This window comes from Oryctolagus cuniculus, chromosome 14, assembly GCF_051225735.1.
Source record: "Oryctolagus cuniculus isolate XC-2025 breed Fujian yellow rabbit chromosome 14, ASM5122573v1, whole genome shotgun sequence".
Classification (NCBI taxonomy): Eukaryota; Metazoa; Chordata; class Mammalia; order Lagomorpha; family Leporidae; genus Oryctolagus; species Oryctolagus cuniculus.
This window is the reverse complement of record NC_142880.1, coordinates 96,495,765-96,520,639: the sequence shown is the minus strand read 5'-3', so window position 1 is coordinate 96,520,639 and position 24,875 is coordinate 96,495,765. Positions and strand designations below refer to the sequence as shown.

Below are 24,875 nucleotides of genomic sequence, written 5' to 3'. Positions count from 1 at the left end.
CATGTAGGGTGGCAGGGTCCCAGGCCGCGGCTTTACCCGCTACCCCGCAGCAGTGCCGGCCCAGAATCCTTTCTTTCACAAGGGGTCGCCGCCTCCGGGTGGCCTTGGTGGGTGCTTCAGGGCTGTGGCACTTGGCCATGCACTTGGTGGTGCTCAGGCCCACAGCCGTGGAAGACAGGCAGGTGGGCACGGGAGGGGCGGGGGTCAGCTGTCCCCGTGGTCCCCACCTGTGGGAGGCACTCTCTGCGCAGAGTTTGATGGTCTCTGGGCAAAGCTGTGTTCCTGTCCCGGGATGTCCTGGGAAGACAACCGCACAGCATGCGCTGGTCGTGAGTTACCCACCTAAACCAGCACAAAACAGAGACGGGGGCGGGGGGCAACTCAGTGCCAGAGGCAGGAAAGACGCCGGGGCGCGGCCGTGCGTGCAGCACGCCGGGCCGGGCTCTGCGGAGCTGGGCCTTTCCGGAGCTCGGGTCGCCGGGCGCCTGAGCTTTCCCGCAGCTGCCCTTAGGGGCCTCCCCCAGTTTAAGAGCCACGGAAGCAATCTACAGAATTTGGTTTGTGAAAGGTGCGTGGCTTTACCAAAAAGAAGAAAAAAACCACGATCGATTCAGCCGTCGGAGATGGAGGTCCGTGCACTCCGGCTCGTCGTTGGGAGAAAGAAAAAGAGACGGAGACGGAGACAGAGACGGAGACAAGAACGAGGGCCCGACGGCCAGCGCGGGGCTCGTCCTGCAGGGCAGGGCCCTCCCCGCCCGCTCGCCCAGCCTCTGGCCCCTTCCGCTCTTTCTGCACACGAGAAACAAGTGGTTCCCGTGATTGCCACGACTCCACAGCGAGGTGCAGGCCCGTGGGGCAGGAGCGGCGCAGCCCGCCTGCGGCTCCAGCGCGGCCCCTGTACCCTGCACGGCCGTGGGGGCCCTGGCTGGGTGCCTTCCCCCGTTGTGTTGATCCACGGGAAGCTGGGGGCTGTGCGGGCGTGGTGTGCAGCTGGCACTCCATGTCCCTCTCCCCGAGGTGGCCTGCGCCCCCCCAGGTCACCAAGCTTTGCGGAATCCCCCCCCCCCCAACGTCCTGGCTGCCGGTGCCTGCTCTGTTCTGGCCTCCTCCGGCTGTGAGACCCCCTTTCCTCCCTCCTGCTCCTCCACCTTCCCCAGAGCCGCCGCGAGCCCCCACCTCCCAGGCTCCCGCCCCTACCCCTTCCTCTCTCCCAGCTGACTCCTGGCCTGCTCACCCCCTGGCCAACCTGAGCACGGCCAGCAGGCACTGCCCCTTCCCCAGCCCAGCCCCCTACCCCAGCTCAGGCAGCAGCAGGTGCCGAGGGTCCGCCCCGCCCTCAGGCCCACCCCCTGGGCGCTTTCTCCCCTGTGCCTGCCCCTGGTTCAGGTTTCACGGAACGGGTGGAAGCTGGCAAACCGAAGGCGAAGCCGGACTTTAGGTCCAGTTCTGCCGAAGGCCAGTGTGACCCAGGGAGGGCATGGCAGGCTTCCTGCCCCGAGGGGAAGCCCCTGGCCTCCGTGTGGAGGCCGCCAAGGCGCAAGGCAGCAGAGGGTGGTGGAGACAGGAGGAAGCACCGACGGAGACCCTGGCGGCACCAGCGCCAGCAGCGCTCTGCTCCGAGACTCCCAGGAGAGTTCGAGCCCTGGAACTCGGCTCCGTCCACCTGGGCTCCAGTCCTCCTCAGGGCGATGATCCGCCTGGCCCCACAGCTCCGGGGACGTGGCGGGGCGGTGGAGGGGGCGGGACCCTCGGTCCTTGTCGGATGCCTCCCGGGGAGGGGGACAGCTGCTCCCCAGAGCGCCCCTGGGCGGGGGGCCCTCTGCTTACCCAGACCTCTGCTGGGCTTGGTCCTCAGAGGCAGGAGCTGCCAGCCCGCAGCACCCCGGCCCGTGAGCTCACGCCCCCGCGGCGGCTCCTTCCCGTGGAGGTCTTCAGTCTCACCTGCAGCCCTCAGGGCCGGGAATTTTACACTGAAGGGTGAGATGGAGAATTTGGACAAAGAAAAGACACATTCCTAGCTAATGAGAAGTGAGTTGTATGCATTTTTAAACTGAACCAGAAACGTTTCCTTGAAGAGCGTCCAAGCCTGCGATTCCGCAGAGAAACGTGCCCGGCTGAGCGCAGCGTCTTACCTGCTGGCAGGTGAGGGTGACACCTGTGCTGGGGCTGCGATCTGAGGGGCTCCTCGAAGTGGCGTCTCACTGTGCGGGAGCAGGTGGCATCCACCTCGCTGGCCTGGCGTGTCGTTCCGCGGTGACTGACGCGGGCCCCGCCTGCCGCTTCTGCTGGACATGGCGGGGCGGGGCGGAGCGTCACTTTCCGTCTTTCCCTTTGGCGAGATCTCTACACCAGGGCCTCCTCTGCTTGCCGGTGATGCGAGGGCTGAGCCGCGCCCGGTCCCGGGTCTGCCCGCAGATCTACTCTGGAGCTGCATAATTAGGTGCACACAAGTTTGGGGCCACCAGGTTTTCTAGATTAATTTGCATTCTCTCTCTTTACTCTCAGTATTTTTGGCTCTGCCTATACTTTGCCTGAGGCAAATGTAGCCTCACTGATACTTTTTGTTACTATTCGTTTGCTACAACTTCCTGTTCTCTGTTTCCGTCTTTTGCAGTTCCCTGTGATGACTGTGTCCACTCCTAGTTCCTGGCTGAATCTTTGAACTGGCGAATTTGGTCCATTTACATTTACTTTGGATTTTTGAAAATGCATTCTATTTATAAGATGTATCTTATTTTATAAAACGTCCTTAGTTTATAAAATAAGAAAGCTTAAACTGGAAGGACTTCACTTTGGGAAGAGCCGCACACTTGAAACAGCATCTGGGAAGAGATCAGTGTGGGAACCTCTTTAACGGGGCTTTCCATGGAAAACAGAGGTGCTGACGGTACCTCTAAGTTACCCCTCCCCTCAAGCTGAGCCCCTGGGGTGTGCAGGCACAGGTGTGCGGATGCACGGGCGCACGGGTGCACGGGCGCACGGGTGCGGGCACTGCCACCACTGGAGTTCAGGAGTGGAACTGCGTGGTGGAACCGCATACACCGCGATGACTGCTGATGGTTATGGCTGGGGTGGGACAGACTGAGCTGGAGTCTGAACTGATGAACCAGTGAGGGTTGGTGGTGAGAACTCGGGCAGGGGCAGGGTGGCTCCTGAGTCCTGGGACCGAAGCACAGGGCCTTTCCACCTCTCTCCAGGGCCAGCTGTCCACCTCTCCATGGTCAGTTGTCTACCTCTCCATGGCCAGCTGTCCACCTCTCCATGGCCAGCCGTCCACCTCTCCATGGCCAGCTGTCCACCTCTCTCTGTGGCCAGCTGTCCACCTCTCCATGACTACTGGTCCATCTCTCCATGGCCAGCCGTCCACCTCTCCATGGTCAGTTGTCCATCTCTCTGTGGCCAGCCGTCCACCTCTCCGTGGCTGTTTGTGCCATCTCCCTTGATCTCTCCACGGCTACCTTGTCGTCTACCGTCATGGCTGACTGTCTCTCTCTCAGTGTCTAATTTCTCATCTCGTTCCGTGACTGATTCTTCAGGGCTTGCCTTTTCTCAGCTGCCTGTTCCCTGGTTCGCAGCTCACGTTTCCAGGACACGTTGCCGTGTCCATAGGCACCTGCCCTAAATAGAGCCCCCGTCTCCTGCCTGGCACAGTGCGGGACACAGTGCGGGACACAGTGCAGGACACTGGGCGGGGACACAGTGCGGGACACTGGGCAGGGACACAGTGTGGGGACAGTGGGCGGGGACACAGTGTGGGGACACTGGGCAGGACGCAGTGCAGGGACACTGGGCGGGGACACTGGGCGGGGACACAGTGTGGGGACACAGTGCGGGACACTGGGCGGGGACACAGTGTGGGGACAGTGGGCGAGGACACAGTGCGGGGACAGTGGGCGGGGACACAGTGTGGGGACACTGGCCAGGGACACAGTGCGGGGACACAGTGCGGGGACAGTGGGTGGGTACACAGTGTGGGGACACTGGGCAGGACTCAGTGCAGGGACACTGGGTGGGGACACTGGGTGGGGACACAGTGTGGGGACACAGTGCGGGACACTGGGCGGGGACACAGTGTGGGGACACTGGGCAGGGACACAGTGCGGGGACACAGTGCGGGGACACTGGGCAAGACGCAGTGCAGGGACACTGGGCGGGGACACTGGGTGGGAACACAGTGTGGGGACACTAGGCGGGGACACAGTGTGGGGACACTGGGTGGGGACACTGGGCGGGTACACAGTGTGGGGACACTGGGCGGGGACACAGTGCGGGGACGCTGGGCGGGGACACAGTGCGGGGACACAGTGTGGGGACACAGTGTGGGGACACTGGGCAGGGACACAGTGCGGGGACACAGTGCGGGGACACTGGGCAAGACGCAGTGCAGGGACACTGGGCGGGGACACTGGGTGGGAACACAGTGTGGGGACACTAGGCGGGGACACAGTGTGGGGACACTGGGTGGGGACACAGTGCGGGGGACACTGGGCGGGGACACAGTGCGGGGACACTGGGTGGGGACACTGGGCGGGGACATTGGGCGGGGACACTGGGCGGGGACACAGTGCGGGGGACACTGGGCGGGGACACAGTGCGGGGACACTGGGTGGGGACACTGGGCGGGGACATTGGGCGGGGACACTGGGCGGGGACACAGTGCGGGGGACACTGGGCGGGGACACAGTGCGGGGACACTGGGTGGGGACACTGGGCGGGGACATTGGGCGGGGACACTGGGCGGGGACACAGTGTGGGGACACTGGGCGGGGACACAGTGCGGGGACACTGGGCAGGGACACAGTGCGGGGACACAGTGCGGGGACACTGGGCGGGGACACAGTGTGGGGACACTGGGCGGGGACACAGTGCGGGGACCCTGGGTCGGGAAGACAGCAGGAAGCACTTCCATTCAGAGCGGGAGGATGGGCGCCCACGGCCGCCACTCTCCCACCGGAATCTCTCCTCCTCGGAGCAGACGCCGCAGCGAGGTTTCCCTCTCTGGGCCCCGGCCTGCCTTTTCCATCGACCCTGGACTGCAGAGTCGGGTCTGCAGAGTTCCCTCGAGCTGACCTTTGCCCCAAGGCCGCTTCTTGACCCGAGAATCCTCTCCTTGCTGGCAGGGATGTGCCAAACCCTCACAGATCAACTGCTCAGAACCAACGTCACGCGTTCGCCAGCGTCTCAGCTCCAGGTACCTCGTCCCCTTCCGGCTCTGCTCTGCTACGGAGCCCCCCCCCCCCAATCGAGGGTGCCCAGCAGCCTGAGTGCACAGGGCACCGCGCTGCCCGTGGGGGATTCTGGGAGGCCTTGGCTGACTGGTTCTCATGCAGAGTTGCTGATGAAGCTGTGGCCATCGAGAGCTCCGCGGGGCTGGATCTCCGGGCCGACGCCTCATGGCTGGGAGCTGATGCTGCCTGCTGGCTCGGGGCCTGGCGTCTCTGCGGATGGGGGCTTTGCCACGGAGAGCACGGGGCCACGGAGAGCACAGGGCCATGGAGAGCACGGGGCCACGGAGAGCACGGGGCCAGCTGTGCAGGGGGAGCATCCCGCGTGGAAGCCTTGGCAGCAGGTGCACCTGGAGGCCAGGCAGGAGCTGCAGGGATCTCGCCTCTCCTGGGAGCCGCCCTGCTTCCTTCTGCCACGTTCGCGGGCCCTGGAGAGCCCCGAGGGCCGCCCCGACTTGTAGGAGAATTGGAGCCAACTCGGGGCGCTGTGGCCCCTTCACTCGTCTTCCCACCCATGACCGCTCAGAGCTCAGCTCCACGTGCCTTTCCCAGGGGAGCTGTGTGGCCCAGTGCGTTCACGGCTCCCCGAGCATCGGTGAGGGACACAGGGACTGGGCTTGCTTGTGTGTGTGTGTGTGTGTGTGGTCTCTGTGTATGAGTGTGTGTGATGTGTGTCTGTGTGAATGCGTGTGAGTGTGTGTGCGTGTGTCTGTGGTCTGTGTGTGATGTGTGAGTGTGTGTGGCTCTGTGTATAGTATGTGTGAGTGCACGTGTGTCTGTGTGTGTGGTCTGAGTGTGTGTGGTGTGTCTATATGTGTCGGTGTGTGTATGTGTCTCTGTGTGGGTATATGAGTGTGTATGTGTATCTGATGTGTGTCTGTGTGTGTGTGATGTGTGAGTGTGTGTGTCTGTGTCTGTGTGTCTCTGTAAGTGTGTGTGATTTGTGTGTGTGTCTGTGTATGTATGTATGTGTGGGTGTGTGTCTATGTGTTTGATGTATATCTGTGTCTGTGAGTGTGTGTGGGTGTGTATGAGTGTGTGTCTGTGTGGTCTGTGTGTGATATGTCTGTGTGAGTGCATGTGTGTGTTTGTGAGTGTGTGTATGTGGTCTGTGTGTGATGTGTCTGTGTGTGTGGTCTGAGTGTGTGGTGTGTCAATATGTGTGTGGGTGTGTGTGGGTATATGAGTGTGTATGTGTGTGTGAGTGTGTGTATCTGATGTGTGTCTGTGTGTGTGAGTGTGTGTATGGTCTGTGTGTGATGTGTCTGTGTGAGTGCATGTGTGTCAGTGTGTGTGTGTGGTCTGTGTGTATGTGTCTGTGTGGGTGTGTATGTGTCTGTGTGAGTGTGTCTGTATGTGTGTGTGTGTATCTGATGTGTGTCTGTGTGCGTGTGTGTGAGTGTGTGTCTGTATGGTCTGTGTGTGATGTGTTTGTGTGAGTGCATGTGTGTGTGTGGTGTGTCTCTATGTGTCTGTGTCGGTGTGTATGTGTCTGTGAGTGTGTATGTGTCTGTGAGTGGGTGTCTGTGTCTGTGGGGAGGGTGTGAGGTACCTTCAGAAACCCCGTGGTATTCCTTTCTTATTCTTGACGTGTATAACCGGGAATCCTCGAGTTACTGGACTGGGACCCTAACGCAGAAGGCGCTCCCGGCCCCACCCCCGCCCCGCGCGCAGACGGCGAACCTACACGAGCCATGGCAGTCGGGTTCGTCTGCACTGAAAAGCCCAGGCGTCATACATGCAACACCACGCGTGCACACGCGTGCGCTCTACATACACGTGCACACAGGTGCACACACGTGACGTCTGTGAGACCACGGCCCCCGTGGATTCCATTCTTCCCCTTCACACACAGCCTCGCCCTTGGGCTCTGAGTCGCAGACGAGGCTTCCACGGTGCAGGAGGGAGCGCAGCGCCGGTCAGGGTGGGGCCGCCCGTCTCCTCCCCGTCCCCTCCCCGGCCCGGCCATGACCACCCGGAGCCGCTGCCCTGCGCCCTCCCCGTGCGCTCACCGCCAGCGCCTTCTGTCTGCCTGGACAGGGGCCCGCATCCCTAGATCACGCAGGCACGGGGGTGACGCCCACCCGGCTCTGCCCCGCATCCTCCGCGGGCTGCGGGCGGGGCCGCACCTGCCGTCGCCTGCGGGAACCCGCGCCCTGCGCACACCCAGGCGGCCCCCGACGCCGCCGGATCCGGCTCCCGCCGCCGCCCTGGCCGGAGAGGAAGGCGGACCAGCGCGTGCAGAAAGCGGTGCGTTCGTGGACGTTACTGCCACCGCAGGGAAACACCGCACTGCCCAGGGCTCGGGAACAAGCCCTAGCTAAGGAGGGTCGAAGACTAATAATAATACTAACAAACCCTGGACCACCGCAGGACGGACAGGCCAGGGCTCGGGCGTCGCCCCGCATAGACCCGCACGCCGCGCCCCTCCGCGCCCCGCAGGAGCACCCGCTTCCTCCCGCCCGTGCAGTGCGGGCCCGGAGCCAACAGATGGCACAAACGCATCTGACTCGCACATCGATCCGCCGCGCCGACCCCGGCCACACGGTCCCGCCGCATCCTGGGAGAGACCCGGGCCCAGCGGGCGCGCAGGCGCCGCGCGCACCCCTCGGCCGGCGGGCGCGGTCCGCGCGGGGTCCCTCCCGGGAGCTGCAGGCGGCGGGCGCGGCGCGGCTCCGGCAGCGCGCCCTCTGCTGGCCGTCCGCGGACTCGCCGGCTCCTGGCCCAAGGGCCTGGGCCAGGGCTGGACTGGGGCCGGTGGGAGCTGGCCAGGGCTGGCCAGAGGCCATCCCTGGGACCCCCTTGCTGGAGGCCACCGTCTCTGCTTTCAGAGCCCGGCCAGCCAGGAGCGCCTGTCGCCTGCGGTCCCTCTCACTGGACAGCAGTCCGGCCGCACCTGTGTGCCGTGTGGGACACCTTGGATGAGGGGGCACTGCACATGTGAGGGTCCTGCCCCTGCCTCTTGCCCCACAGCCCCCATGCTGCCCCCCAGGCCTGGGCCCAAGAGAGGATCCCTGCTGGTGCCCTGGTGTTGCCACAGAGGGAGGTCCCTGGGCCTGGTCACTTTCCTTACTGTCAGAAGCCTGGGTCGTGTCCCTTGTGGGAGAGAGGTTGGAGTCGGCTGGCCTCTCCTGGCCTGCTCTGTCCAGCCCCAGGCCAGTGCTGGCACGTGCAGGCCCCTCCTTCCTGTTGGGTGACTGTTCGGCTGCTGTCCCCACTGAGCCCTAAAGGGACAGGTTAGCTGACCCCTGCTGGGCGTGGCTGCCCCCCCACAGCTGACGGGGTCCCCTGGTGGCCTCAGGCAGGGTACAGAGAACTGGGGACCCTGATGTCCCATCCTGTGTGCCCCTGCCGGCCACCCCGGGCTCACTGCTGTCCCACTCTGCCTCTGTCCCAGCCGGGCGTCACGGGGAAGCTGGAGCTGGGGGAGCCACGGCCCTCGCACGAGAGGCCCGTCCTGAGTGCCCCTGAATGCGCAGAGGCCAGAGAGGACTCGCGCTGCCGGGCCGGGCACTGCCGCTGCTGCTTCCGTCTTCACGCAGAACCACGGGGCTTGGGAAGACCCGAGCGAGCGGAACCTGAAGAAGGCGGAGGTGGAGAACCGGACACTGCCCCTGCGCCGACGGCCGGGCCGCTCAGGACCTGGACGAAGCGTCGCCGTGGCGGCCAAGGAAGCATCTGTGGAGTGATGGACGCACCGGACTTTGTCCAAGGGAGGCAGTTGATCAGGCTGATTTTTTTTTATAAGAAAAGGTTTATTTATTTATTTATTTGAAAGGCAGAGCTACAGAGAGGCAGGGGCAGAGAGGTCTTCATCCGCTCGTTCACTCCCCAGGTGGCCGCAGTGGCCGGAGCTGCGCTGACCCAAAGCCAGGAGCCAGGAGCCTCCTCCAGGTCTTCCACGCAGGGGCCCAAGGTCTTGCGCCAACTTCCACTGCTTTCCCAGGCCACAGCAGAGCTGGATCGGAAGTGGAGCAGCCGGGACTCCAACCGGCGCCCACATGGGATGCCAGTGCCGCAGGTGGAGGCTTAGTCCACTAGGCCACGGCACCGGCTGCAGGTTGAATTTTAAGTCAAAACTTTAGCTCTTTCTGAATGGTGGTGCATGCCTGAGGTGGCTCCGTGCACCAGCCGCAGGGTGGAGGTGGCAGTGGTCTCTTGGAGCGTGGTGGCTCAGGTGAGCAGCGTCGGACACGCGTCTCCTTAGCTGATACTGCTTAGAGCGAGCATGGGGGCGGGGACAGTCTTTGCCAGCAGTGCCCATGGAGCTTCGGTGAGAAGCCAGGAAGCCCAAGCAGAAGGCAGAAGGCACATGGATGGTGCGGGGAGGGAGAAGCCGGGCAGCCACACGAGACACGCGTGTGAGCAGTGGCCCACTGCTGGGAAGGCTGCCCTGCCCCGCTGGTAGACGTGGGGGCGGGGAGGGTGCAGGGCCAGCTGGGTTAGCTGGATCCGGCACGGAGCAGCAGGCCCCGAGACATTCAGCAAACTCCACTTTCAAAGGGGGGAATAGAGGTTGCCACTGGTGGGCTGGCTGTAGCTTGGCCTCTGGTGTTAAAATGGTGACCTCGAGGTCTCCTTTGGAGGTGGTGGGATGACAACCAGAGGTGTCGCCGATTGCACATCCGGTTGTGTGTGCGAATCCTGCCACCAGCTCCGAGCCCTAGAGGGGAAGAGCAGCAGCCGTGGGAACACAGCTCTGGGAGGAGGACCCCCTGGAGTTGCCCCTACAGCTCAAGTCCATGCAAGGCGCAGGGTGCAGGGTGCTCCGGGCTGTGGGGAAGAGGAGGTGGCGCAGGCAGCGTCCTGCCGTTGGGTCCTTGCCCACCCTTCCTCCCTGTTCTGTTTCCTGGGCTTAGCTCTGAAAGCTGGGGTCAACACCTGCCTCTGGAGCTGGCTGTGTGAGGACAGAGCAGATGCCCCTGCACAGCCGGTGGCCAGGACACACACAGCCCACGGTCCCCACGGTCCTGTGTCTCCATGGCCCGCGGGCTGCAGGAGGTCAGTGTCCCAGTGCTGTGTCCGCACAGGGCAGTGTTCTGCAAACATCACAGGCCCCGGGGGTTGTGGCGGGGCTGGATTTTCTCCATCGCTCTTGCTCTTGGGTTCATGGGCTCTTCACGCATCTGGAGCTCTCTCCAGCACAGACAGGGGCTCCCTGTGTCTGCTCAGGCTCCACGGAGGAGCAGGGTTTCCCACTGTCCACGACCTGCCTCTCCGCGGTCTCCAGGGGAGCCTGAAACAGAAAGCCAAGCATCGAATGAGGGCTTGGGTGAGGAACTGAGCCACTCTAGGGGAAGGGGGCTCTGCCTGCGTTGATGGTTAACCAGGCTTTTGTCTCCTAGATCCTGGTTCTGTGCTCCCCACGCAGGGAGGGGCAGCAGTGCTCTGAGACCCCCCAGCTTGGGCTCAGCCCTGCACGGCACCTGCAGCCCACACAGCTCTGAGCCCAGCCGGGGTGTGGCGTGAAGCAGGACCCGTCTTTCTGTGACGCTGCACTGGCAATGGCTGCTTGCCTGGCTGGTAAGTAGAACCGTGGGACAGGAGGAAATGCCTCAGACGCCCCACACCCCGCGCCAGGCCTTGGTGTGGGGGCCAGGTCTTTTCTATTTTTTATTTGGCTTTGGCAAACCACGAGCACGGTCTGTGGACTCCAGCGGCCAGGCCGGGATTCTTGGCAGTGGGTCAAGAGCAGCTCTCCAGGATGCTCGTTTTGGTGAATTACTCTGGTTTCCTTCCTCCCTGGGAGGGGTGAGTCGGAGGGACACGCCCACCACACGCGCCCCACAGGCACCTGCTACCTCCCGGTGGCTTGTTTTCTCTTCTTTCCTGCTGTGCCCCAGAGCTCCTGGGAGGGGCTCCCAAGCAAGCTTATTGCACTGAAGTGCTTGTCCCAGGCCACGGTCCAGGAGGGCCGCGGTCCACCAGCACAACTGTTGGTGACCGTGGGAATGGCATAAACATGGACCATGAAGACTCATTGTGCGGGTGCCATGCCCCAGCCTTTTCTTAGGATGTACTTGGGTCTGCACCCCAGCAATGACACCGGGGACTCAAGAAGACATGGACCTGGCACACGGTGGATACAATCAGACGTGGGACATTGAAGTGGCAGATGAAGGCGCAGAGAGCAGTGAGCCCGGGAGGACTGAGCACTATGGCAGGGAAGCCCCTGGGTAGAAGAGCAGTGGTGGGGAGTGACTTGATGTGACTGTGCCTTTAAAATGTTAGGCCTTAAGAATGTGGCAAAGTCAGTTAATGCTGGAAAAACCAAGGCAATTATAAACTCTAGGAAAATGGAAAAGCCACAGAAGGAAGCGCAGTTACAGCATTCAATCCCACTTGGTGCTGAGTTACGCACAAAGCACGTAGTGCAAATATGGCTCACGATTTTCCAATCACAGGACACAGGTCATCACCACGGGAAGTGAAAAGTGAGGGCGCTGCCCCAGGCGGCGTGTTGGGGGAGGGGCGATGTGACCGGCATGGGGAGTCAGAGGTAACCCCAGAACTCAGAACCATGCACAGGGTGGTGAAGCCATCATTAAGAGGAGCAAAAGTGCCCAGAGGAACTAAGAGCAGAAGATTACGGTGTAGGAAATACACTCCCCCACAACTTAATCTCAGCCTTCGGATGCACTGCTTTTGTAACAAGCTGAAACCACAGTTTAAAGTTTTGGGTAGTTTAGTAACCTGAAAGTCGTCTTTTCCTGCCCCCACAGTGCAACTCGCTTCAAAGCACAGCACGAACCATTTCTAACTGGTGTCAGTGGGCTCTCCTGCCAGGGCCCCTCCCGTGATGGGTCACGGAGAGCCACTCCGGCAAGGAACAGAGGGCTTGAAGCTGCCGTGCCCGTGAGGGACCATCACTGCTCTGGGTGACGGAGTCGCAGCACCGATGCTTTCACAGTGGCACTGCCCACGGCACCTGCTCTGTGTGACAAGAAGGTGGCTGGTGGCACTTCCTGCCTCTGGGGTGTCAGCAGCCAGCCTGGCCTGTAGGCTTTGTCCCTCCCACCACAACTTTGCCAGTTTCACCGCCACCAGAAGCTGCCTGCTGGGGGCCACACCTGCAGGTAAGACCCAGGCTGTTGGTTCTGCCAACTCGCGTGGGAACAAGGAGGCCCGGCTCTAACGACGCAGAAGCCGTCCGTCCAGAGGCGGAGGCTGAGAGGGGAATTCGGAGGAGCCTCGTGCTTTCGGCTTTGTGCGGCCACCTCCCCGGGCGGCCGCGGGCAGAGCTGGCGATTAACTGGGTGGGGACAGTGATCTTCCGTCCCCAGTTTGGAGTTGTTTGTGACTTCACAGAGTCAGCTCATTTGTCCCTGCTCCCTCGTTTCAGAGCTGAGGCTGGGGAGCCCCACAAAGAGGAAGCCAAGCCTACCCCCGCCCCCCCCCCCCCCCCAGCCGTGAGGCTCCCACTCTCACTGGGGCTACTTGGACTTTGTCACTTGCTGAAAAACTGGGTGGGGGGTGGGGGGTTAGACCAGATGAAGGGAAGTGGTCCCATGGTTTGGCTGTTGTTTCAAGTCACAGACACACAGGTGCCGTGTTCTTGCTGGCCGAGAAGTGTCCCCTGAAAACTCACCAGGCCGGGATGGCCAGGCAGACCGGACCCCGGAGTGAGACGCAGTGCATGGAGACGCGGGCCTGGGGCTGAGGGGACAGCACCTGCTCTGTTTGGGAAACCACCCCGCGGGCTCACGGCGCAGCTTAGAAGCGACCAGGGGGATGTGGGTGAGGGCGGGAGGAACCTCGGCCCTGCGCCTCTCCCGGGCCCTGGCAGCAGCGGGCTCCCAGCTCCGGCCTCTGGCTGTGGGAGGGAGCCCAGGTCCAGTCTCCGGGAGCAGGCCGGGAAACCCAAGGACACTCACTCTGGAAATTCCAGAAAAAGCTCTCCTTTGCCACGTTCCTGCCTCAGGGGTGTTTGCTGCCTTAGAGGAGGAACAGAGCTCACTACAGAAAAGCAAGGAACAGAGGGAGCAACAGCCGTGCTGTTAAGACAGTGCCACCTCCGGCACCCTGTGGACATGGTAGGATTCGATTTACTCTTTTTTTTAAATTAAGATTTATTTATTTATATGAAAGTCAGAGTTACGGATAGGCAGAGAGAGAGAGAGAGAGAGAGAGAGAGAGAGAGAGGCCTTCCATCCTCTGGTTCACTCCCAAATGGCTGCAATGGCTGGAGCTGTGCTGATATGAAGCCAGGAGCCAGGAGCTTCTTCCAGGTCTCCCACATGGTTGCAGAGTTCCAAGCGCTTGGCCCGTCCTCCACTGCCTTCCCAGGCCACAGCAGAGAGCTGGATGGGAAGAGGAGCAGCCGGGACTTGAATTGGTGCCGGTATGGGATGCTGGCACTGCAGGTGGCGGCTTCACCCGCTACGCCACAGCACCGGCCCCTCTATTTACTTTTTATTTATCATTTATTTGAGAGGCAGAGGGAAAGATCTCTTTTTCCAACTGCTGGTTCATGGCCTAAATGCCTGCAATGGCTGGGGCTGGGCCAAGGTCAAAGCCAAAGCCAGGAGCTGGGAGCTGGGAGCTCCCTTCCCGGGGCCTCATTGCTGCTCCCAGGGTGTGCGGCAGCAGGGAGCCGGAGCCGGAGCCGGAGCCGGGCCTCCACTCTGGGGTCTTGGACATGGGGTGCAGTGTCGTCGGCACTGACACGGCAGGCTGGGTGTCTGCCCCCTGCTGGGATGGTGCCCCCTGCTGGGTGTCTGCCCCCTGCTGGGATGGTGCCCCCTGCTGGGTGTCTGCCCCCTGCTGGGATGGTGCCCCGTGGAATAAAGTGACTTGTCCAGCGCAGAACTGCTGAGTCCTGAAAACCTTGGGCTGATTTTCTTTCTTTCTTTTTTTTGACAGGCAGAGTGGACAGTGAGAGAGAGAGGCAGAGAGAAAGGTCTTCCTTTGCCGTTGGTTCACCCCCCAGTGGCCACTGTGCTGATCCGAACCCAGGAGCCCCTCCACTGCATTCCTGGGCCACAGCAGAGAGCTGGACTGGAAGAGGGGCAACCGGGACAGAATCTGGCGCCCCCAACCGGGACTAGAACCCGGAGTGCTGGCGCCGCAGGCGGAGGATTAGCCTAGTGAGCCGCGGCGCCGGCCAAAGCTTGGGCTGATTTAACGGGGAGCCCACAGCCATTTCTTTCCTTGTAAGTCAAGCAAGCACTCAATGCTGACGTTTTCCTTGAGTTCAGCTTTGGCCACGTCCTGTTCATGTTCCTGTGTCAGGTTCCCATTTGCTTTTTAGATTAGTCTTTAATTGGAGTTTTAATTCTCTTTTGAATGACTAAGATTTTGTTCTTCAAATGGCAGAATTGGTTTTTATTTTAAACTTCTGCTATTTGTTCTAACCCCTCCGCTGTGGTATGAGTGCACCACTCAATAAACTCATGAAGACTTTCTCTGAAAACTGCAGCGTTGGGTGTCTGATTGTTCCAAGACGAGGCAGAGCGTCTGGTATAACGTGCATTTCCACAGCTGATTTGCAAGATTCCAAACATTTTCAGGCCCAAATAAGTTTAGGTTGTCCAAATATTCTTAAAAAGAAGTTTTAGGATTTATCTGCGGGGCAGAGAGAGAGAGAGAGAGAGAGAGAGACATTCGCACGTAGGAAGGGAGGGCGAGGGAGAACGTGTTTCCACGTGCTGCTCACGCCACGTGCTTGCGGCAGCAGGGGCTGGGCTGGGGCAGAGCCAGCGCCGGACACGAAGCCAGGTCCTCACGTGGGCGGAGGTGACTGCATTCCTTGAGCCCTCACCACTGTCTCCCAGAGCCTGCGCTCCCAGGAGGTGGGGGTTGGGAGCCAGAGCGGGGGTGCAGGTGTCTTAACTAACATCTTACCCGCTAAACCCGACACTTGCCCCAAGCTTAGCTTTAAATTCCATTTTTTAACAAGCTTTTTGAAGTGTACGTGTGTGAAAGAACCCCGTATGTATTGGATCTTCAGACACTGTTTGAGATATTAAGGAAATTTCATTATGTAGCTTGTCAGTGAAACTGGTGTTTAAGAAAATTGGTTGGTTTAACATAAAGGAAAACCTGAAGATGATTCCCCTAACTTCACAAGAGCTATAAATAGACTAACAATCGTTGCAAATTAGACTGAAATCCCTGGGGGAATGTAGGATTAAAACTTTCTTTTTTTAAAAGAGATTTATTTATTTATTTGAAAGTCAGAGTACAGAGAGCTGTAGAGAGAGAGCGTGTGTGCGTCCATCCACTAGTTCACTCCCCCAGATGGCCGCAGTGGTCAGTGCTGGGCCAGGCTGAAGCCAGGAGCTTCATCCAGGTCGCCCACGTGGGTGCAGGGGCCCAGACACTCGGGCCACCATCTGCTGCCTTCCCAGGTGCATTTGCAGGGAGCTGGGTTGTAAGCGGCCGGCATCACACCCATGGGCCAGGGCAACGGCCGGGCAGGACACACCATGGGTTGTGCCCGCCCCTTTTCTGAGGTAATGGGGCTCCTGACAGGCCCCACGGAATTCCTCTCCCACATCTGGGACCGAGCACGGGAGGAGAGAAGTGCTGGGAAGCAGCTCCGGATGCAAACACTCATTTTTTTTTAAAGAGTTATTTATTTATTTGGAAGAATTACAGAGGGGAGAGAGAGAGAGGGAGAGAGCGAGAGCGAGAGGTCTTCCATCTGCTGGTTCCAAATGTTGCAATGGCTGGGGCTTTGCAATACTGGAGCCAGGAGCCAGGAGCCAGGAGCTTCTTCCAGGTCTCCCACGTGGGTGCAGGGGCCCAAGTACTCGGGCCCTCCTCCACTGCTTTCCCAGGCCATTAGCAGGGAGCTGGATCGGAAGTGGAGCAGCCAGGACTCGAACCAGCGCCCATATGGATGCCAGTGCTGCAGATGGCAGCTTGACCCACTACGCCACTGGCCCTAAACATTCATCTCAGTGGGGGCAGGGAAGAGAGAGGGGAGCTGGACATGACGTTGGGTCATCCACCAAGGGTTCCCGCTCAGCCGACAGCAGAGCACCGCCAGTCACCCTCAGATGTGCAGGTGGGAGTGAGAGCAGATGGCGCCGATGCGGTGCTGCTGTCCACGCGCAGGCTCCCCCGGGGGTCCCCGTGCGCCGCGGCCCCCTGCTGCCTCTCCAGGGCCACGCAGACCAACTCAGGCTGCAGCTCTTGTATGGAAGCTGATCTGAGTGGCGGAGACAGACGGGTCGGGAGGTCCCCATCTTCTCGCTCAGTCCCCAGGTGTCTGCCGTAGCTGGGTGAGACCAGGCCTCAGCCAGGAGCCGGGACCGCAATCCCGTCTCCCAGTCCAGCCCTTGGGCCCCCACACCAGCGGGGAGCTGGACTCGGCAGCGGAGCTGAGTCCTCAGATGTGGGGTGTGGGCATCTTAAACCAAATGTTGTTTTGTAAAATGAGATTTATCTACTTATTTGAAGGCAGAGTGACTATTTACTGATTTACTCCTTTTTAAAAAATTTTTTATTTTTTATTTATTTTATTTCATTTTTTTGACAAGGTTATAGACAGTGAGAGAGAGAGAGACCAAGAGAAAGGTCTTCCCTCCGTTGGTTCACCCCCCAAGTGACCGCCACGGCCGGCACAATGCGCTGATCCGAAGCCAGGAGCCAGGTGCTTCTCCTGGTCTCCCATGCGGGTGCAGGGCCCAAGCACCTGGGCCATCCTCCACTGCACTCCCTGGCCACAGCAGAGAGCTGGCCTGGAAGAGGGGCAACCGGGACAGAATCCGGCGCCCATATGGGATGCCGGCGCCCCAGGCAGAGGATTAACCAAGTGAGCCACGGCGCTGGCCTGGTTTATTCCTCCAATGGCTGTGGCAGCCAGGGCTAGGCCAAGCTGAAGCCAGGAGCCGGGAGCCGGGAGCTGGGAGCCAGGAGCCGGGAGCCAGGAGCCGGGAGCCGGGAGCCGGGAGTTGGGAGCTGGGAGCCGGGAGCCGGGAGCCAGGAGCCAGGAGTCGGGAGCCGGGAGCCGGGAGCCGGGAGCCAGGAGCCGGGAGCCGGGAGCCGGGAGCCGGGAGCCGGGAGCCGGGAGCCGGGAGCTCCATCCAGGTTTCCCACGTGGGCGGCGGGGCTTTTCCAGGTGCATCAGCAGGAAGCTGAATGAAAGTAGAGCAGCTGGGACTTGACCGCTTACCGGCTGGGCCGCTCTGGCCGGGAACCCGGGTCCTGTCTGTCAGGACAGACACCACCCTGGGGCTACAGCGGCTCACGAAGGCCACGGACCTCCCACGCAGCCTTCTGGGACGCTCAGTTCTTCCTGAAAGTCTGAAAGTGAGAATCCAACCGTTAGAGCGCGAGGCAATCGCTGACGGATCAGAGAGGAGCAAAGGACGAGACGCACCTGCCGGGTCTGAGGAAGGTGTGTCAGCGCAGGGGCCACGGACGCCGACTGCCGCAGGACTCTGCCACATTTCACAGCTGATGTGGGGCGGGCACGGAGCCGTGTCTTCCAGGAACAGGTCACCGCCATGTCCTGGTCATCTCTAACCAGGACAGTTGTTCAGAGTGTAATAAACCCCCCACAATACGGAAGAGCCTGACTGGTTGGCTTTGCGTTCAAATTCTACCAAACGCGGACGGGAGAAATGCGGCCCACAGAATTCTCAGAGAAGTGCAGAGTGGGGCAGGGGCTTGGTCCGACAGAGCCCACGGGAGGTGAGGGACGCAGTCCCGGGGAGTGCGGGTGCCCTGGCCGCCGCGGCAGCACACTGCACACAGCCACGCACAGCCGGTGCCGCAGGCTGGCCGAGCGGCCTTGGCCCGGGAACCTCACGGACCACCAGGCGCCACTCATCACGGACACACCGGAAACCTCTCAGTGCAAACTCAGCCTTTTCAAACCCAACGAAAATTAATTCCTGATTAAAAAAGCTCCCAGCCAAAGATGAATAGAAGGAATCTTCTAACTGTGAAAGGGCATTTGCCAAAATAAATACATGATAATCATGTTGAAATTAAAAATTGAAGTATTAGGGGCCGGCGCTGTGGTGTAGTCGCCAGGCCTCCGCCTGCAGCGCCAGCATCCCCTGTGGGCCCTGGTTTGTGTCCCAGCTGCTCCACTTCCGATCCAGCTCTGCCGTGGCCTGGGAAAGCAGTGGAGACGGCCCAGGTCCTTGAGCCCCTGCACCCGCGTGGGAGACCCAGAGGAGGCTCCTGGCTTTGGATCAGCCCAGCTCTGGCTGTTGTGGCCTCTGGGGAGTGAACCAGCGGATGGAAGACTCTCTCTGTCTCTCTGCCTCTCCTCTCTCTTTGTGTTACTCTGCCTCTCAAATAAATAAAAATAAGAAATGAAAACATTCCAAACTCACCCAGAAGCGTGCCTGGCACTCTCGGCGGGGAGCCCTGCGCACGCGTGGGTTCTCGTCTCCGCTCCTATTCACCATGCGCCTGATGCCGTGCGACAGACGAGCGCATAAACGTGACGGAGAGAGAGGAAAACCACACAAAGGGATGGTGGATTGTGAGGCGGCAAACCTGTTTCCTCTCAGGTCGTGTAATTATCTGTGATAGGAACCCCGTGGAAGGCAGAGAGGCGACAAAAACGCACCGGCGAACACAGACAAGCGTCGGGCCAGTGTTTTCCTGGACTCTCGCAGTGAGTTATTGGGACTTAAAGTAAAAATACCACTTACAACAGCGCGGGACCAACAGTGCCAGGGCCGGACTCCCGGGCAAGCGGAGGCCCTGTGCTCGCAGGCGTGGGGACCGCACGCTGCTCCTCTCTCTTCTCCGCTTGATGCCTGCAGCCATCCCAGGGACTGGTGGGGGGTTTATGTTTGTGGACATTGACAATCGTATGCAAGCATTAATTTGAAATTGCAAGGGCTGTTCCTCATAGGAAGAGCTTCAAAAGTAAAGACCAAAATCGGGGGCTGCACTGCCTTATGGCCACGCAGCGGTGGCACCCGGGGGGGCCACCGGCGAAGCCGAATGGGCAGAGCCGGCATCCGCGAGGAGGGAGGGGCAGTGCGCCCCGTGGGGAAGCAGCTGTGCTGTGGCCCCCGGGCGCTGGCCAGGGGAGGGTGCGCTCTGGTCCACACATCGCACACGCGTGGGTGACAGACTCAGAGACGAGGCCACCAGTCACGGAGATCCCTGCAGCCTTGAGTTAGGCAGAGATCTCCCGATGTGGGGGGCGTGGGATAGAAAGAAAAAACTGACCTGTCTGCTCTTTAAATTAAACCCTGGTGAGGGCCGGCGCCGCGGCTCACTAGGCTAATCCTCCGCCTTGCGGCGCCGGCACACCGGGTTCTAGTCCCGGTCGGGGCACCAGATTCTGTCCCGGTTGCTCCTCTTCCAGGCCAGCTCTCTGCTGTGACCAGGGAGTGCAGTGGAGGATGGCCCAAGTGCTTGGGCCCTGCACCCCATGGGAGACCAGGATGAGTACCTGGCTCCTGCCTTCGGATCAACGTGGTGCACCGGCCATTGGAGGGTGAACCAACGGCAAAAAGGAAGACCTTTCTCTCTGTCTCTCTCTCTCTCACTGTCCACTCTGCCTGTCAAAAATAAATAAATAAATTAAATAAATAAACAAACCCTGGTGAGCGAGGAGCAGCCACCGGCGGTCCGGGAGCAGTCAGCAGCAGGGCCAGCGTCAGAGCTCTGGAGGCTCCCGCCGTGAGCCCACACAGCCCGGTTAAGGACGTGCACACGCATGCCGGGCGAGAGAGCCCACGCAAGAGGGGCCACAGGGAAAGGCCAGTTGGAACCGCAGTGCAGTGTCACCCAAGGGCCCAGCGGCTGAGATAGAGGACCAGCCGGAAGCTGGCAGGGACGGGGGCAGTGGGAGAGGTCGCCGCTTCTAAAGCTCTTCTTGTCTTTGTTGTTACAACATCCCTTCCTGTTACTTTTTGAGCCTATGAATGATTAAAGGGCTTATTGTGAAATCATAAAAACATTTGCAAACAAAGTCAGCCGGTGGGTTCAGCTCGCTCACTCGGGAGGAGCCCACGGCCGTGCTCTGCGCACACAGGGGTGCCCTGTCCCCACCAAGGGCTCTGCCCTGCGCTGCTTCCTGCACGCATTCCTCGCACCCCGAACGTGGCTCCCAAATGTTCTCACTAGCCTCCTCCGTCTCAGAGCCAGGCCGCCATTGGCTGCCCGCAAAGTGCCCGGCAGACCGCCGTGTCCCCAGATGGCGCCCCGGGGTGTGTTTGTAGAGTGAGCGGCGGCGGTCCAGCCTTGCAAGGAAGGGTCACGGGCACCGCATCAGAAGGCGCTGGGAGGACAGGCAATGGCGCAGCAGGGGCACCTGTGCCCGTGGGGGCGGCCGAGCCGGGAGCCGGGACGCTGGGGGCCAGGAGGCCGGGAGCCAGGACGCTGAGCCGGTCCCCACAGGTCGTGCCCGGCCTCTGCACGTCTCGTCCCACGCTTTGCTCTCCATCTCACGCGTTGCGCTTCTGTTGAATTTTCAGGCTGATTATCTTTGTTTTCTATGACTCAGCTGAATTGTCCCGGAAGTGCTGAGGCATAGTTCTTATTTTATCTCCTGTGACACGCAAGCATGCCTTAACTGAAGGAGCCATCGAGTGGAGTCAGCTCTTACTCCTGGTGGTGCTGGGACGAGGGAACTGGAAGACTCGGATGGATCTTTCCAGAGCCCCTGGGTGCCCTGGGACAGAGCGGCCGTGGCAGCAGGAGGGGCGTGGCCATGCCATCAGGGACCTTTCAGCTGCGTTTGGCCACCTCATGTTTGTGTTAAAAATTGCCTAACCCGTTACGCTGCTGTGCAAGTCATTTCTAAAGCGTCCAGGACAGGAGCCCTCCTGGCTCAGCCTCCTGCCCCTGCCCGCACCCAGCAGAATGGAGCACACACGCCCCAGCAGAGACAGAACACCGACGTCCACACAGCTTCTCCCCGGCGCTGAGGGCCGGAGTCGGCGGCCCGCACCAGCATGCGGGGGGCCCCGCCTGGCGGGTGCAGCCCTTGGATGGAGTGGCGCTGGTGGCACCAAGGGGAGACCGGCAGCACGGATGCATCTGGAGTGTCAGCCGAGTGAGGAGGCTGCACACAGAGCAGTGCGTAATTATTGTCCCGTTTAGAAAACCAGGGACAGAGCCAAGGCCTCCTCAGGACCTCCAGGCGGGCGTGTGGGAGCCGGGCGCGGGGGGCGGGCACGTGGGAGCCACCGCGGAGCAGAACTGCAGGTGAGCTCCTGGGGGGGCTGCCGGCCTGGCCTGGTGGACCCGGTGCTGCCCACGTGAAACTAGCAAGTGTGGACTTGACCCAGATGACATGGGATGGCATTTAATACAGTCATCAGGGAATCAAAGGGAATGAGGAGTTTCTCAGACGCGGAAGCGGAGACCCCAGACAGCGCCCAGCACCCGCAGGCACAGCTGGGAGCGGGCGGGGGCTCGGGTTCAGGTGCAGGCGTGGTCCCCTGAAGGGGTGTCGCCATCTGTTCAGACGCCTGTGCTGTGGGTGACGTGGGTGACGTGGGTGAGGGTGGTAACCGCAGCCCACGGCCGGTTTACAGTGCGCCCAGGCAGAACCCGAGGGCGGACGCGGTGCTGACCCCGAGTGGCCTCTGGCGCCGCCACACGCTCAGAAGCCCCTCCCAGGGGCCAGCACCACGGGAGTCTCCAGAACCGGTACCGTCTGCTCACAGAACTCGCCCAGGACGCCAGGGCTGCAGAGCCCCCTGGCGGGCCCCGGGAAGGGGTTGGGGGCGGCCGCCATGGCCCCGCCCCTCCCCTGCTGGGTGCCCCCACGGTGGACTGATGATGCCACTGAACTGTCCTCTCAGAAGTGGTCGAAATTGTAAATGCAATGCCGTTAATCAGTTGTCAGACAGGAAATTAATGCCAGCGGACCTTCGCATGGTCGTTGTGAGACAGGAGTCAAGTTCTGACCTTAACGCATAGCTAATATCGCAACACAAGTCCTTTACGCGTGAGAGGTGACGATTCCAAGACACTGTCCCAGCTCCAACCATGGGGGCAGCCTGGCATGGGGGTGTCCCACAGGGGCCTCCAGCCCCCTACCCTCCCCAGCGTCCACCTGAGCCCCTGTCCCCTCAGAGTGTCCACCTGCAACCCCTGTCCCCTCACAGTGTCCATCTGCAGCCCCTGTCCCCTCACAGCGTCCACCTGCAGCCCCTGTCCCCTCACAGCGTCCACCTGCAGCCCCTGTCCCCTCACAGCGTCCACCTGAGCCCCTGTCCCCTCACAGCGTCCACCTGAGCCCCTGTCCCCTCACAGCGTCCACCTGAGCCCCTGTCCCCTCACAGCGTCCATCTGCAGCCCCCGCCCCTGGTCAGATGGAGCAGGGACAGAGCTCTGCCATCCGAGGCTGAGCCCAGACCCAGGCATCTCCGTGGAGGCGCCCTAGTGACCTGGCGAAGCCGACAGCTGACACGTGTGCCCGCAGAGCTCAGCTGGGATAAACCCCTGCCCGGCACAGAACTCGCACCAACGCCGTTCTGCGTCGACCACGCTGCGTGTTGGAATTTCCCACCTGCGGTCAGACCGTGACGTTAGCAAAGCGACTTCAGCAGCCTGGGCAAGAGAGGACGCGCAGCTGAGCAGCGCGAGGGGCCGAGGGCCGTGCTGCCGACGGCGACCGCCGAGTGCCCGCGGACGTCCCCGGGGAGACAGCGCTCCCGGCTCGGGCTCTGAGGCACCTGCCGCTCAGCAGCCTGGCCGCGCCCTCCGCACCTCACAGAAACGAGCCGTGAGGTCGTCCACTACCGAGCGAGGGCCGATTTAGCCATCTTTTCACTAGCGACGGACTCAGATCGGATGGGACATGGCGAGAAATTTGCTTGTTCCGGGAGCCGCGAAGAGAAAGGCAGAGCGACGCCCACCCCGCCGCCCTCCCCGCTGGGTTTGCAGAGTTCACCCGGCTCCGCCCGCCGCCCTCCCCGCTGGGTTTGCAGAGTTCACCCGGCTCCGCCCGGCCTCGGGTGTGCTCTGCAGATCGGAATCGCCGCCGTCTTTCTCCGTCAGATTCCAAACCACGCACGTGCTTTGCTTCACCTTTCTGTCGTCGTTTTAGCCTTCCTGGTAGTTTCTGATTGCAGTGCGTTATTATATTGACAACGTATATAGCTAGTATCCGGGAGTCTAAATCCTCAACTCATCTCAGGTGAAAGACTGAGGTAGGCTGAAGCCCGTTTCCACGACAATTTTAAGTTACTTCTTAGTTGAAGGATGTCGCAGTCGTTGGTTAGGAAAACAGCCGCGAGCGGGAGGCCAGGCGGCCCAGGGCGGCCAGAGTGGACACAAACTGGACGAGGCCGGAGAGCCCAGCGCCTCGAGGCAGAGAAGGAGAGGCGTGGACCTGGCCTTTCCGCCTGGTTTCCAATCACCATGTGGAGAAATCACCCTTGCCGAGCTGGGCCACGCGCCCTCCGGGGCTGTCCACGGGGTTGTCCACCGCACCGGCCAATGCGTCTGCGGCTCCCTGCAGGAGTGCACGGGGAGTGGCCACCAGACCACCTCTGTGCCCAGCCGCTTGCAAAGGCAGCAGGACAGCTGGGGCTTGGGGGGCATCCGCCCACGCCCGGGGGGCCCACGAGGCCACATGGGTGCATCAGGAGCGTGGCCCATGAGGTGCGAGGGAGGGGGCCGAGCAGTGCCTCCTGAGCCAGGGCTTTTGGGGAGGCTGTGCGCTCCCTTAGCCACCTGCCAGCCTGGATGCCCACGAAATCGAGTGCCCCTGCTCCCCTGGGGCCTCCCAGACACTCTGATGACACCGGCCAGCCTGGAAGCTGCGGAAGGGGCTGCCACCCCCTGGCTGGGCCGGGAGGGGGGAGGGATGGCCGGAGTCCACTCCTGAAAGGAGAGGAGGCCCTGGGGAGAGAAGCAGGGGTGAGGCGGAGCCCACGGTGAGACCGAGGGAGCAGACGTCAAGCCCGTGTGGCCAGCTGGCAAAGAGCCAAGTCGGACGTCCAGAAACAGATGTCGCCATTAGACTGACCTCCCTCGGTGGCCACAGAGACGTTCAGAGTGAACCAGGGCTGCGGTTAGTGTGCACACACCCTGGTGACGGATTTTCAGAAAGGACCCAGGAAGTGCGATGGAGCCGCAAGATTATTAAGACTGAACGTGACGGGCAGCGGCTGGCACCGCAGCTCGAGTCCCTGCCTGGGTCCCCGTGTCCCGCGTCCCAGGGCCTGTCCCGCTGCTGTGCACCCTGGGAGGCGGCAGGTGATGGCTCAAGCCCTTGGGTCCCTGCCACCCACTGGGAGACGAGGATTGAGTCCCTGGCTCCTGGCTTTGTCCTGGTCCAGCCCCAGCTGTTCCAGGCATTCAGCTGGGAGAAGTGGGAGGTGAACTCAGTGGGTAGAGGATCCCCGTCTTTCAAAGCAGATGAAAAGAATTTTAAAGTTCTTTTAAAAACAGCCAGCCATGATGCAAGGGTGAAGGGTGAGCGGGCAGCGTGGAGCCAGGTGTGCTCGGGGTTCACACAACCAGACACAGACACCAAGCCTGACACCAGAGACTCCAAGCAGGGCGTGTGCACCGGCGCGTGCCACCCAGAGACACCACAGCGGACAAGACCCCGCCCAAAGAAAGAAAAACAAAGATTTACTGCCCAGGGGCGAAGACCAGGCAGCGGGAGGCGGGGTTCTCAAGTTCGCCTGGATCTGTGAGCAGTGTGGCCGGGGACACCCGGGGAGGGGGTGCCGTCCCTGGGCTGTGTGCCACTCGGGTCTT

At 61.2% G+C, this 24,875-nt stretch overlaps 1 long non-coding RNA gene across 3 annotated transcripts; it reads right to left on the bottom strand.

The window, feature by feature from the left end:
* Nucleotides 1-16,715: 16,715 nt before the first annotated feature.
* LOC149122446 (uncharacterized) lies at nucleotides 16,716-18,969 on the bottom strand. Of its 3 annotated transcripts, none has more exons than XR_016220306.1 (4): nucleotides 18,845-18,969; nucleotides 18,521-18,599; nucleotides 17,554-17,695; nucleotides 16,716-17,477 (listed from the first exon to the last, which is right to left on the bottom strand). It is a non-coding gene; the product is annotated as an uncharacterized LOC149122446 (long non-coding RNA). The 3 variants fall into 3 exon arrangements; XR_016220305.1 differs by lacking the exon at nucleotides 18,845-18,969 and having other exon boundaries at nucleotides 16,716-17,308; nucleotides 17,436-17,477; nucleotides 18,521-18,823; XR_016220304.1 differs by lacking the exon at nucleotides 18,845-18,969 and having other exon boundaries at nucleotides 18,521-18,818.
* Nucleotides 18,970-24,875: the final 5,906 nt, after the last annotated feature.